Genomic DNA, 13853 nt, shown 5'->3' with positions numbered 1-13853 from the left:
TCACCTTGCAGATGGTGACTGATGAGGATCAGGAGACAGAAAGTGAACCTCTCCCTGACATCCTCTCATATAGCCCAAAAGATGGGTCAGTGGATGGAGTTCTCTTTTCAGACACCCTCTCTGCCCAACAGCAGACTGATTGCCATCACGTCTTGCAGCAGTATGCAAAGCTCTTTTCCTTCACTCCTGGTCAGACAAACTGGTGTATCCATGATGTGGGCACTGGTGACAGTTCACCTGTCAAAATCAAAATCTATCGACAGTCTGATCAAGTCAAGGAAAGCATCAGAGCTGAAGTCAGCAAGATGCTGGAGTTAGGGGTTATTGAACCCTCTGAGAGCCCCTGAACAGCCCAGTGGTTCTAATCCCCAAACCTCATCCACACGGTGGAAAGAGAGAAATGAGGCTATGTGTGGACTATAGAGGGCTTAACCCTGTCACCAAGACAGATGCTCACCCTATCCCAAGAGCAGATGAAGAGATAGATAAAGTGGGTGCAGCCACATTTCTAAGTACCTTTGACTTAACTACAGGGTACTGGCAAATTGGCATGGCCCCAGGAGCAAAAGAAAAGACAGCATTCTTCACACCTGATGAGCATTACCAGTTTACTGTTATACCCTTTGGATTAAAGAATGCCCCTGCCACCTTCCAGAGGTTGGTGAATCAAGTCCTTGCTGGATTGGAGCCCTTTAGTGCAGCTTATCTAGATGATATTGCTGTCTTAGCTCCACCTGGCAGGGTCACTTGATCCACCATAGGAAGGTTTTAAAAGCCCTGCAAACTGCAGGCCTAACTATCAAGGCATCCATATGCCAGATAGGGCAGGGAACTATGATGTACTTGGGCCACCTTGTGGAGGCCTGGTGGAGGCCAGGTACAACCCTTAGATTCCAAGAGCAAGGCCATCCTGAACTGGGCAGCTCCAACAACCCAGACCCAAGTCAGGGCATTCCTTGGCTTGGCTGGGTACTACAGGAGGTTTGTGAAGGGATATGGGTCATTGTGGCTCTGGCCACAGGTCAGCCCCTGGTAAATGGTACCCAGGTCACTGTGACCGAAGAATGCATCTAAGGGCTGCAGCACTTATTGTGCCACCCTTAGAGGTCCTGTACCTTCACACTCACACACTGCCTTCTCAGGCTGCGTGTTTTGGTGCAGAACAAAGTGAAGAGTCGACATGGCACACATCCCTGTGTGCCATGCCTACAACCCACTGCCCTGGCATAGATCAGTCACCACCCTAGCTGGGTGCACTATACCAGTGATGAGGGTAAAAGTGCACAAACCCTGTACCCCTACAGTGTCTAAGTCCATTCTTAGACATTGTAAGTGCAGTGCTGCCATTAATAGTATATGGTGCTGGAAGTTTGTCATTACGAACTCCACAGCACCATAATGGCCACACTGAAAATTGAGAAGTTTGGTTTCAAACTTCTCAGCACATTAATCCCACACTGATGCCAGTGTGGGATTTTTTGCACACAGAGGGCATCTTAGAGATGCCCCCTGAAAACTAACCTACCACTAGTGTGCAGGCTGAGTGGCTGCTTTCAGCTATCACCACCAGACATGTTTCTGTACCCCTGGGTTGAGAGCCTGCTGCTCTCGGGGGCTTGAAACAATGCACATCCTGGGACTAGGTGCCAAGCCTCCTCCCCCAGGATGGGCAGGGTCCACGAAGGGGGAGCTTCAAAGGTTTGCCGCCTTTGTGAGCTTCCCCAGGCCACTTGCTGCTTTCAGCAACTGGTCCCAACTGGTTCTGACCCCCACTTTGGGAGGGAGAACCTGCGGGAAAAACAAGTGAGGAAGAGGGGTGTGCCTACCTCTGCCAACTCCACCCCTCAGGTGGGGGAGGTGAGGTGAAGAAGAAGAAGAATCGAACAGCTGTGCCGAAGCTAACAAGAGACAGACGCACACTGACTTGGTCCCAGCCTTACCGGCCTCTCTCCACCTCGAACCTGCTCCTGCAAAATCCCGGTGTGTCCTGCAGCCAGCAACCACAAAAACCCCGGAGGACCTGCCCGACTTCATCCACAAAGACTGTGTCTCCCGTGAACACCGGATTTGTTCATATGCAACTTTTGGCTCCGGCCAGACACAGCAAATCCGCACCACTCTGCACCCGCTGTCCACGGCCCGAGCTCGAGTGGGCAAAGACCACAAGGAGGTCTCCCCGGCGAGCCTGACCTGAGATCTAGCGACCCCTGACCTGCCTCAAACCTCCAGCCGACACCTGCAGCCTAAATCCGGAAGGTCCCCTCAACCGCAACCAGGAGCTGGTAAGAAGATCCGACCCTAAAAGGCACCCCTGCACCCAATGCCCCAAGGCCTTGGGTGGCCCAACCGATGGTGCCTAACCAACCCCCAACATCCCAACTTACCTCTCGAAGTGGTGGTTGCACCCAGAAGACCTTCGTCCCTGAGCCTGCAGTGCCTTTGCAAACCGGCGGTTCCCCATTGAAAACAACAGAGCGCCCGAGGTTGAAACAGCACCCTGCACCCGGCCACCCTAGGGCCGCTGACGGTGCCCCTTTGGTGATACTTTGTTTCCCCATTTGCCCTGAGCTAAAGTCCAGGACCTTTGCTCCCACAACCAAGTGGCCTGCTCGTCAGCAGACACCAACCGAAGTCCCCCTAGCCCCCATTGGATAACAATTGGCCTCAGCACTCTGCACCCGGCTGCCCTAGTGCCGCTGAGAGTGTAACTGGAGTGCATCCCTGACCCTGTGGGACCCCTGAGTTTACCCCCAGAACCTCAACTCTCACTACCGAATACTTACCCTAAAACCGATAACACTATTTTCCACCATAGGATAACATTGACTGTTTTTCTTGGAAAAGTTTCTAAGTGTGGAATTTGAAAACCTAAAGAAATTCTTACAAATTGCACTAACTAACAAAAATGATTTCACTTACCTGTTTACAGGAAATGTCCCAGTGTACTATCCAGGTATACTACACGGTGTAAGAAAAGTAATCTCAAAAGTAACTTATCTGTAATTTTATTGAAAATCCTATACAAAGTATATGTACTGTATTTACAAAGCATTGCATTCCTCAGAAACAATACTGTAAGTCAAAACAAAGTGCATTTACAATTACAATCAAAACTGTATCACAACTGTATATTTACTGCAAAGTATTTATGACTTACCTGTGCCAGGCTTGCTTTGTTCTAGGAAATAAAATAACTAAAAGAATACTTTCATACAAAAACAATTAGTCTGGAGTTGTCTTTGAGTGTTTGAATTCATTTGCTGAATGAGTGTGTACAACAAATGCTTGACACTGTCCTCTGATAAAGCCTTACTGCTCGACCGTACTACCACAAATAGAGAGTGAGATGCTATCTACTTTAACTCTGCCTACCTTTTGGGTTCCACTGGACACTATACCTCACTTTGGTATAGTATATACAGAGCAAGCTTCCTACAGGGGGCACACGGCCCCCGCACTTCTAAATAAACCTTTCCCCGAGGCGGTAGCAGTCTTGGGGGCTGTGGGAGGGCCGTGTTGGCCCCCGTATTAGTTATAAACATTTACCCCGGAGAGGTGGCGGTCCACGGGGCTTCGGTAAGCCCTAAAAGGGGGGCCCTGTACGCCCCCTCCTATTTTTAAGGTATGCCCCTGGGAGCTGGCCCACCTGGGGTTTTATGAAAAACAAGCACAGGATTTAGCTGTATTGTTTTTAATGCTTTTTGTACGTTACGGGATCAGGGTATACCTACCCTGCCCTTTTTTCTTTTGTTTTACATTTTTGTTTTGGACTTGGCTGAAGCTGAGTCTCAAGATGGCTACCAACACTTCCTGGTTGAAGTGTGGTCAATCAGAGCTCTGAATTTCCCTGCATATGTTTGTTATGTTCTGCAAAGTCGTTGCAGCCACTGATATCACTAACTGTATTTTCTTAAATTTCTCAACTACTACCAAACAGATTTACACCAAAAAGCAGAATCTGCGTAAACAAATCTATCTTTCTGCCAAATTTGGTGTAATTCCCATGAGCAGTTCTGTCTGGAGGTGTGTTGACAAGTCCTATGAGAATAAACATGGGAAGCGCACCCTTTTTTGAACCCCCTTCTTCTTGGGCCCTGCTTGACGGATCACCCCAAAACGTTCTATGCAAACAAGATTTACTATGACACTATTTTGAGAAAATGTTGTGATTTGTCAAGTGGCGCCAAAGATATAAGCAAGTAAAAGAAAAATGCTTTTTCTGTGGAAACATGGTCTTAACTATAGATACCTACTGGCGACTGCCAGAAGGTAATAACATGTTACCTACAGTTATGTATTTTACATTAGTTATGTTATATATTAAAATATTTAAAATGTATTATTTTAACCTATACATTTCTATTAAAAAGTAATATTTTTGTCTTTTTTAATGATATTGGTGCGAAACAATATTTTCTTTCGATATTTTTGTACATACCTTTTTATGTATAGGAAAATGATATTTTTGTGATCAATTCTTTTGGCACAATATCTATGTATCACGATATTTGTGTTCTCGATAATATGTCACTGAACCAATCAGGCCCAGCCATCCCTCCAATAGGCTCTGCTTCCTAATCCAATGCCTGGCATCCAAAAAGACTCAGTGGAGCTACTGAGCACCAAGCAGCCATACCTCCACCTCCTTGGTTAGGTTCCACTTCTTCTCTTAGTGGCATTTATTAGGGGTACCCTCGTCCAGAAAGCCTTACTGTCATTTTAATTTCTCAATCAGATGACAGTGCAACCTTTTTAGAGAATCAGGAGGTAATCAAGTCAGTAATCTTGGTGACTCAGCTGAGTAGGCACCTGCTTCCTTTCAGGCTCCCCAACAACCTTTGTCCCTGCCAGATTTCAGTGGAATTAGGACACCGAAAAACACATTGTCATATCAGGTTTCTAACCAGCTAGGAAAAGATCTTAGTTCATATTTCAATTCATTTAGCCATTGAGGTTGTTATATTGGTGTGCTCCCTGAATATTTAATCAACAATATCAAGGAGGCAGAATTTCGATGACAGAATATCGAAAAGAAAATATCTACAGGTATATAATTCTAGATTTTCTGTACCCAACTCCAACCATATATGTGTACCCATGTGGGACATATATCTTCAAAGGTTTATAGATCTGGAGTTAGGAATAGTAAATTACCTTTCAATATTTTATCCCTCAATATTCTGACCTCAAAATTAGTATTCCACAATATTTTTGGTGTTGATATTCAGCAGTACAATCCTTTATTTTAGGCACCAATCTGTCAAATCAAATGCGAGGTATATGGCGGATAATTCAACGGGGTTGGCAAAGCTCGTTAAAGGAAAAAAATGTTTGCAGCCTGCTAGCTACTGCCCGCATAAATCTATTACTTTCTAGCGTTTTTTTACACTGATATGATTGTTTTTAACTTGTTTTATTGGGTAGTTTTATATTTATTGAACATTAAAGATACGTTCATTCCTAGACAGGAGGATCCATCCACCAAGTTTAGTTTTTCTCAGGTAATCATAAAACAATCCGCAATGTATTTCATTTGTAGCCTACAAACTACATTGGTAAATCACCTGCATGCATCAATCTTGTCATTTGCCCATCCTCCAGGTCCAGAACAGAATAATAACTCTAGGGCTAAATTGCTAATTAGAACATTGGAATGTTGGGAGCTCCATTGAAAACAATGGAGTGCTCCGGGATTATAATGGTTGGTATAAGCCCGGAGCACCAACATTCCAATGTGTCTTTGTTCACAGCTCTGGCTGTGAACAAAGACTTCAGGGAGCCTGAGGGGATTTCAATCCCCTCGCGCTCCCTGAAGGCTTTGTTTTGTTAGAACATTCTGCCCTCTAGTGGCAGAATGTTTTAATAGCCTTATAGCCCTTCGTAGCAGGGCTATACCGGCTTTTAAAGACCCTCTGCTTTGTTAAAGTCCCTCGCCTTCGGCTCGGGCCTTTAACGCTGCAGCGGGCCTTTAACAGCCGGTATAGCCCGCTACGGCGGGCTATAAGGCTATATAAAATAATCTCCACTGCAGATTCTACTAGCCATGTGGAATTCAAATGTGAAGTGACACTCACTCACTATCATACCTGCATTTATGTAGATTCAGATTGGACTGGGTCAAAGCACACCTGGGGTGCCCATGTCTTTGTCAACTTGCGGCATACTTTGTATAAATTACCACTTAGAGCATAAGAGCTGTTCTTCACCTGTTTTTGGAGGATTCATCTTTTTAAACATGGCCATCACAGATAAACATCTCAATGATTTCCTAATTATAAGTAGACATTTTTTCCATCCTGTTTCTAATAATCAATGACTTAGCACATATACTAATCTAATGATAACATTTACAGGTGAGGTAACGCAAAACAAAGCGTAATATAAAATTAAATAGGGAATAGTACTGGAAATCTAATCATTTCTTTTTAATATATCATGAATCTCTTTCCAGTATGGCTGTGACCTGGGGGATCACAAAGCATTTGCGCTAAATCTCCAGAGTCCTGCTGGCATCTGGAGTATGCTTGAATTGTATAGTTCCTCCTAAGTTTAACCTGTGAAAAATAATATCGATGTAGAATCTTATATGGTAATATGTTTTACAATTTGAAAAATGGCTTTTAGTGGCCATAGAAGGGATTTTTAGAGTAAGTAATTTGTGTAAAAGTTATTTTTGGGGCTCTTTATTATAATTTCGAGATGAACAGTGTATAACTAGAAGGTATAGGGCAAGATGTATGTACACTGAATTTACTAAAAGTTGTGACAATTTGCACAACACACCTATGTTCTAATAGGTCGGTTCACAAAATACCGAATCCCAGTGGGTCGCAATTTGACTATTAATGAGGTAGATCGCAAATTGTAACTCACTACAATTGGCTGCTATCACGGGGTGGCGGCCTGCTGGGGTCAGCAGACTGCCATGTGTGTGATTTAAAAATAAAAATAAAGCATTTTTTTTAAAAAAAGGAAAGTATGTAAAACCAATTTTTAAGAGTAAACAGTGGACCTATGGACTACTGCCTACTACTTGAAAATGATTTTTTCGATCATTCACGAAGGGGAAGGAGTTCCTTAGGGACTCCTTCCTGTGGATTCCTTCCCATTTGCGAATGGGTTACCATCGCCTTTGAGATATCGGTATAATATTAATGTTTTGCAACCACATTGCAGTTGCGAAAGCTTAATACATACCATAAGGAATTGCTTTTTGGAAGAGACGACCTAAACACACCTCTTGCAACTAGCTATTCCTTATGATTTACTACACCCATTTAGAGATTGGGTAACATGTTACTGAATTGTTTAGTACATTCAAAAGCCAAATTTTCTTGTCACAAAATCTACTGAGTTGCTGGGCTTGCGAGGAGAAAATTAGTTAGTACTTCTTGCTCATAGTGTTGTTCAGTTTGCCTAAACCTTCCAAAAATACTTGGGGCCTGATTCACGAATATTTTATTGTGACTTACTCATGGAGTTCTCCTGACTTACTTCTGGAATGAATTCACTGGTACTTTACATCACACCAACAGTTCTTTGTTCACCTCTAAAGTCTTCAGACATATGTATTAGTGGCAGAATCAAAGTATAGAGCGAGGATTCTTCACCAATTAAACTGCCCATTGTTACATCAATTTAGGGCCTGATTCCGATGCAGTTGGGAAATCATTCCAACTGAATCAGTTGGGAATTGTTTCCGACCGACTCAGATTGGGAGAGTCCGACCGACCGAGTACGATGCATCCGGATGCTTCTAGATACGATCCAGTCAGACTCCCATTGGCTTTAATGGGAGCCTATGTTCCGACCAAATGCATAGGCTCTCATTGAAGAAAGGGGTGGGTGGGGAAAATCGGGCACCCTGTGGTGGGCACCCCCTGGTGCCTGCCACACTGTGCATGGCTGGTAAGGGGGGGACCCATCGGTACCCCCACTTCCCCGATTGGGAAGGCTGCGGGTGCAGGGGGCCCCCAAAGTCTGATTCCGACTGCCGATTCGAGTCAGATGGAACGATTTGGAAAGGCTGTCCAATCCAGCATCGTCATCGGTAGTTCAGAAACACGGCCTGTAGAGACGTATGAGTCTGCTCTGTACGGATCGGTCATTCCGAATCTCATCTCATCAGGGAGATATTTTTTTCAAAGACTATTCACATATGCCAAGTTGAACTCTAAAGGCATGATGTGTTGTAAATAAATTATTAATGGGGGGAGCACATTAATAATTTTCTGTATATGTACCAGGCATTTATTCCTAAACTCGTAAAAAGTACCGATATTGCACCAATCGGATAAAGATACGACGAAATCCATAGCTCTCAAGTACACCCTAAAATAGAGTTCGAGGCCACTGAATTAATTGCTCTGGCAAAATCTAGTCAAAAATAATGACCATTGTGAGAGCAATGCAGCTGTGGGTCTAGCGGCGAGGAATAAAACCATTTTGGTATGGATGGATTATGAAAATAATTGGTGCAGCGGTGACTCCTCCATGAGAGCGGAGAAGCGTTGCACCGCCTGCTATGAGTGCAGCAGGCAAACACCCAAAAATAAAATGGCATAATACTGTCATTTTATTTTGCCAGCAGCTCGCTCTGTGTACAGCGCAAGTGTGAGGCGGAGGCAGGGCTGAATCTTGCTCTTGCAGGATTACTGCTGCCTGTTTCAGTGCGCATTTCAGGTTGGTAGGCTGTCTACCTACGGCCAGCCTAACATGTGCACTGTAGACCCAGCAATCCCCCGGCTGAGAAACAGCAGGGGGATTTATGGCACAGGCCCCTAGTCTCAAAATGAGCGCTGGGTTATCCTGCTCCCACTAATCCTGGAGCTGCTTTCAAGCTGATGAGAGCAGCTCTAGGATTGGTTGGATTCACGATCCACTGAACAGGAAGAAAGTCCTTACTTCCTGCTCATGGAACGCTGGGGAGAAGTGCAGCATATATGGTGAGTTTGGTGTGATCATGCCTCACCATATTTTTTAAGTGGTAGCCACTACTGAATTGGTGCAGGTAGATTCTGTGGGTTCATCCTAAGCCCCAGCACTCACCTACAGTGCCGTCTCCCTTCCCTGCAGATCTGCAAACCAGCCTTCATCTAGTCCAGATCTCCAGCGACTTTAAAAGTATTCTGGTTTTTACCTCTAGTCGTCACAAAGTGAGCAGATTCAACCACAAAGCAGGGGACAGGCATTCTGGGCAACATCCCAGTCCACCAAAGACTGTTGTACTCTTTGCACTCCTCAGAGGCTTGTCTCCTTTGAGACTGTGCTACATTTCGTTATCAGACTCCGACCTCCTCTATCAATCCCTTATGCAGCCATTCCTCATCTGCTTGCTAGCCTGCCCATAATTTACATCTCTTCCTTCCTTCCCAGCCTTTGGTTCCAATTCACCACTAGGATGGGCCCCAAGCCAGCACCTTGGCTAGTGCCAGCAACCACTGGGCAGCTTTTCCTTTCTGGTTTTTTACCTCTGAGGAAGGCCGTAACACAGCAGTGTTACTCAGCTTCTAGGAGACAACGAGGATGCCATCATCTGTACCCATACCCATTAGACTTGGGCAGAAGTGCACTCTGATTTTTGAAGGGGTGTGCAAAATTCACACAATTTGCTTTTATGTAGTTATGATAAATTACAGTAAACATATGCAAAATTATACAAAATGCAAATCAGTGATCTTGTGCTATATTTTAGCATGAAATGAGCCCTTACATGCATTTATGGCATGAAACAAAACAATTATAAAGAAAAAGTGGTCCCTTTCAACAATTATGAATGGAGCAAATCAACACAGAAATATAATACCGACTGTGTCATATACTTTTATAGGAAAAACATGGAAATATTCACAAAAGAAGTGGGGTAGTGTCAAAAAGACTTAGGGAAAAGAGGAACTCAGGCATAAGCAAAAAAAGCGTGGCCAGGACATAATCAAATAGTTAGGCCAAACAACATAGCACCATTGCACCAATATAGAGTAATTTATATACAAAACTTTTGTGTCAAGGTGCTAAAGTTGACAGCGTTTCGAGCGTTTGTAGCCTGAGAAATTTTGCCTGCTGTAAAGAATGGAGAAGGGGGAGGGGAGAAATATAAAGACATTAAAATTGGGTCATATGCACGAACGATGGAGGTGTTTGTTTACTACCTGGTACGCCTAATTGGAATTGATCACAGCACTTGGGATTTATTTCCCAATTGAATAGTTTCACTCTAGACACTCTCCAGCTTGTTTACACCCCTTGGCTCACCTCCATCGTTCGTGCATATAACCCAATTTTAATGTCTTTATTTTTCTCCCCTCTTTTCCCCCTACCCACTTCTCCTATCTTTACAGCAGGCAAAATGCCTCAAACTTTCTTAGGCTACACACCCTTTTAGTCCTGATGATGATCCCACTATTCTCTTAGGGATCGAAACGCTGTCGACTTTAGCACCTTGAAACAAAATTGTCCTGGCCACGCTTTTTTGTTTATGCCTGAGTTTCTCTTTTCCCTATGTCTTTTTGACACTAACTCACTTCCTTTGTGATTATTTCCATGTTTTTCATGATGTATATTAAGATGTTTATTTCCTATAAAAGTATATGACACAGTTGTTGTTATATTTCTGTGTTGACTTGCTCCATTCATAATTGTTGAAAGGGACCACTGTTTCTTTATAATTACCTGTACCCGGTGTCCCTCTCAGACCCATTGGGTTCCCTTGTCTCTTAAAAATATGAAACAAAACAAAACAAAACAAAAGCACCACAAACGGCGGTTTGCGTTCTATTGTTCGCACACGTTCATGGTAAATTTACTTGGAACTGCGCATTGGTGGTAAATGTTTACAGGAAATGCCATGTAGTTATGAACCATGGCATAATGCCATAATTTAGGGGGTTTCACATAACAAGCATAACATGAAATTCCAGAAATAATGTAAATTATGCCGGTGTAATTTAAATTTAATCCATGCCTATTGAGTATACTGGGCCCAACTGCACTAAACCATGTTCTTTCGAAATGCACAGTTAGCAAAAGCATGTTTGATTCCTAGTACACCATTTTCATTGTTTTCACCAGGACGAGAAGCACTTATGGTATTCGCATAGTTTACTTTAGCCTAATTGTGCCAAATGTTATGAAATTTTCACAAAATTCTGCATGTTAACGTGAAATTCAAAACAACCATTTCACACTAAAAAACTTGAAAAAACACAATCATGACAGACAACAGTCTCCCGTGTTCTGTCATTTGAGTTTTTCCCATATGCACCCTAACGTCTTACTACAATGACTTGTTTTAATGCAGAAGTTTCAAGAATTAGAGTAGCGCAAAATTGCCAAAGTTATGGGAGATTATCCTGCATAACAAAAATTTCACCCTGGCCTAATAAAATATGCTTTTCTTGTCCTCATCAGGTTTTTTTTCCCAAGCTTTTTCATAGGGTAATGTGTGTGTAATAATAATGCACTGGGCTTTGGTAAAGACCCAATATATATATACAGCATATCCTTCTGTATATAAGCATTTATTTGTACTATAGATATGTAACTATATATGTGTATTGCTTTGTATGAACGTGAAGAATAATTGTTTTAGGAAAATATAGATATCCATTAGTTCTGCTTAACAAATGTACATATTACTGGTTGTTACATTATTCTATGTTTTAATGTACATAAGTGACTGCATAAATAAGTAAATCTTTTATGATAACTATTTATCTACAATTGCTTCACTATTGATTTACAAAAAATACATAAATACTTTTTTTTATTTAAAGTACATTGACACTTGAAAGCCGGTGTTTTTTTAATGCATCTTTAATCTGCATATACTACCTTCCTTTATGCATCTATATACCTTCCATGTACTTATGGATCTATATATTTATAACTTTTCTTCTAATTCAGCATATGCAATTTGTCACCCTGTACCACTCTCAATATATCCTGTACCTCAACTCTCTGACTCATCTCAAACCTCTTTCTACTACTCTTTCCAATGTACTACCCTATTTCCCACCCTAACCTCTATCAATGTATCATCTTCCTCCACTCTCTCATTCATCCCAAACCCCACACCAATACTGTGATCCCTAAAATAACCCTTTCTAGACTCTTCCCTGCTCTTCCCCTCCTTGCATCATCTCAAACCTCTTTCTACTACTCTTTCCAATGTACTACCCTATTTCTCACCCTAACCTCTATCAATATATCATCTTCCTCCACTCTCTCATTCATCCCAAACCCCACACCAATACTGTGATCCCTAAAATAACCCTTTCTAGACTCTTCCCTGCTCTTCCCCTCCTTGCATCATGTCATACCTCTTTTACTATTCCAATCCCCCAAAACAAGCCTTTCTAAACTCTTCCCTCTGACTCGTCCCCCTCCACTCCTCGTCCCCCCCACCTACTCACCCCAAGCCTCCTCCTACTGCTATGAGCTCCAAAAAAAATCTAAATCCTTCCCTCTTCTATCCCTCCACTATCCTTTTCAATCCAAATAACAGACTAACATATCCCCTACTCCAATTTATTTCATATTTCACTATACTAATTCACCACTAATCCTTTACGGGTTTCGGAGTCACGTGCTACTCGTCGAAAAAGCGCTTCAAAACCCTATCAGGGGTAACAAGCGCTATATAAATGCAAACCTTTTCCCCTCTTCTATCCCTCCACTATCCTTTTCAATCCAAACAACTGATTAAAATATCCACCACTCAAATTACTTTCATATTTCACTATACTAATTCACCTCTAATCCATTATGGGTTGCGGGAAAGCGCTTCAAAGCCTCGTTAGGGGTAGTAAGCGCTATATAAATACAATTACAATAGAGTACAAAGGAATCTTTCTTTACCAAATGTTCTGAATAAAAACTATGACCTGTAAATGCAAGATTGGTTTATGGTGGCAACAAAGATGATTCAAAGCATCTTTCAAGCCAGATTTTGTTTCTGAACTACACCGGGCACAGCAGCTTCTAGGACTGTGCCAATCTCTATTCGTGCAAGCATTTCTGCTTTGCTATTTCAGGAATGACATGTGATCTTTGATTTGCTCCTGCGTTTCTAATTTGAGGTCCAGTTTCCTATAGGCAGTAAACATTTCAATTAACATTAGAATCAGACCTGATCATTCTCTGTGGAACAAACAGGCAATATGGAAACTAAATATGATTTCCATCTTATGACACGTTGCAGAATGAACAATCATTTAGCTTCATGGAAATTCCTCGGTACTGCATCTGTCTCTTTCTGTGCCAGAGCAAGGAACCGCAAAAGTACCTAGTTCCTTTCCAAAGAAGAGGAACTATGTGAAAATAGGGCCGTATAGCAAATCCCATCCCACGTGATCAGAGCACAGCTGCATTACGGACACAGACGTGCCTATTGTGACATCAGCAGAGATAGTTTCTGAAAACAGCACCACCATTGAGAAGAAAACAGAACACAATACTCTAAAGAAACATGTCACTTCGAGGAACACTTGCTAAAATCCTGGCGAACTCTTCTGCATATATTTATAACACTGCAAGAATATTATTCTGTATTTCTGGCTCAGAAGCTGCACTCACCCGCTGTTGTTCCCTCAATTGTACTAGAATTCCTATCCAAATGTTCAACTTTTGGCTCAGTAAATTCTCTGGAATTCTGCTGCCTTCTGCATAATTATGGATTTACTGCAGTTGCCAAGTACTCCACCATCTGCTGCATAATTTGTAGTGTTCACAAAAATATGTTGGTTCTAGCTCAAACGGACCAAAAATTACTAAACAAAATACCTAACGTGGTCCCACACAGGGGCAGCCCTTTTTGCAAAGGTTAACTGGTCACCGTTTAGTCGATGATCGCCGTA

Source organism: Triturus cristatus, chromosome 6 (assembly GCF_964204655.1).
Source record: "Triturus cristatus chromosome 6, aTriCri1.1, whole genome shotgun sequence".
Lineage (NCBI taxonomy): Eukaryota > Metazoa > Chordata > Amphibia > Caudata > Salamandridae > Triturus > Triturus cristatus.
The sequence above is the reverse complement of the archived record's forward strand: the minus strand, read 5'-3'. Positions refer to the sequence as shown.